This window comes from Gekko japonicus, unplaced genomic scaffold (genome assembly GCF_001447785.1).
Source record: "Gekko japonicus isolate JY-2015 unplaced genomic scaffold, Gekko_japonicus_V1.1 scaffold1503, whole genome shotgun sequence".
NCBI lineage: Eukaryota > Metazoa > Chordata > Lepidosauria > Squamata > Gekkonidae > Gekko > Gekko japonicus.
Genome location: NW_015170931.1, coordinates 400900 through 402658, shown reverse-complemented (window position 1 = coordinate 402658; position 1759 = coordinate 400900).

The following is a 1759-nucleotide window of genomic DNA, read 5'->3' as shown; positions in this document are numbered from 1 at the left end:
ACCCCCACCCCCCGCGACCCAGCAGTTCTCAAACACACATTCGAGAATCTGCCCGTGGCTGGGCCTTGGACAGATGAAAATGTCACTTTCTTTTAAGGTCAAGCGAAAGTTAATCCTGTCGCTTCCCCACCGAGGCTATCAGGGAGAGTTGGAGGTTCTTAAAAGCGCGCCGGGCAAAAGGAGACCGACCCCCCCTCTCCACAACCCCCCCTCCCAAGACAGCTCAATTATACTTTTCTTTTTGTGCAAAAAAGTTCCAGATTTGGTTTAAGAGCCACAGAGGAGGAGGAGGGCGGAGAGGAGCGTGCGCGCTCCCGGCTCGGCCACGCTCCATTACACCCGCACGACCGGTTTGGGCCACAAAAAAAGGGTCTTTTTCTCCTTTCCCCCATGGAAGGAAGGAAAGAAAGAAGGGGGGCTTTTAAAGGGGAGGGGGCGACTGGTCTTAGAAGACAACATTCGGGAAACAGAGGGGGCATTCCTCCTTTGAGGGACAAAATAGTTTCCCAGTTCCCTGATTTAAAACAAAAAGGCCGATTCTCTCCAGCCGCTCCCCCAAGCTGGGGACACCGAAGGTGGTGGGGGATGGAAGCAGATGGCGGTCCGGCCGGAATGGCTCTCTCAATTGGATGCTCGCCCCCCCACCCCCACCCCAAACTGCCCGCTGACTTCCAGAGGGCTTCGGGTCGCCGAAACACCAGCAGGTGTTGGCTTAACTGGGACACGGATCCCGCTGGAGCGAGCTGGCACGAACTGCGTCAGGAATCTACAGGCTGCTGGCTTGGGTGTGTGTGTCCATTCAGACGCGTGAATCGCCAGGCAGAATCCCTTGGCGCACTCAGGGGGGGGGGGAGGAAAGGGGGCGATTCCTGCCTAGATTTCTTAAAAGACTCACCAGGATAATTTAATAATAGAAGACAATATAGTATGTTGTACTCTAAATATTTTGCTTTAAAAAAAAAAACTTTAAAAGAGTTTCTTACTGTGCGGTTTTGTGATTTCGAGGGAGAAAGTCTCCATAGGATTGCCCTGTTACTCTCATACTTCACGTGGCACTGCCATAAATATCCTTAATTTTACTTGATGCGTGTCTTATTTGTAAGAGTGCCGACGCACGAGAGTTGTACGTTTGCAGTGCGATCCTAAACATCTTTTTAACTCCAGTGGCCTCCAGATGGGGGGGGTCACTCTGCTTAGGATGCCCCTGTTATTAGACCGTGTTCCTTGGCATGCTAGGCTTCATGAAAGAGAGATCAAGGTGGGTAGCCGTGTTGGTCTGAAGCAATAGACGCTAACTTTGGACCCTAACTTTGGACTCCAACTTTGGGCCCTAACTTGGTTCTACGCTTTATTTATTATTGAATAATACTTTGGCTGTTCGTGTGTATCTTCCTTCCTTCCTTCCTTCCTTCCTTCCTTCCTTCCTTCCTTCCTTCCTTCCTTCCTGATTTTGACTTCTTTCTTTCTTTCTTTCTTTCTTTCTTTCTTTCTTTCTTTCTTTCTTTCTTTCTCTCTCTCTCTCTCTCTCTCCCTTCCTCCCTTTCTCTCCCTTTCTCTCTCTCTCTCTTCTTTCTTTCTTTCTCTCTTTCTTTCTTTCTTTCTTTCTCTCTTTCTCTCTTTCTTTCTCCCTTTCTTTCTCCCTTCCTCCCTTCCTCCCTTCCTCCCTTCCTCCCTTTCTCTCTCTCTCTCTCTCTCTCTCTTTCTTTCTTTCTTTCTTTCTTTCTTTCTTTCTTTCTTTCTTTCTTTCTTTCTTTCTTTC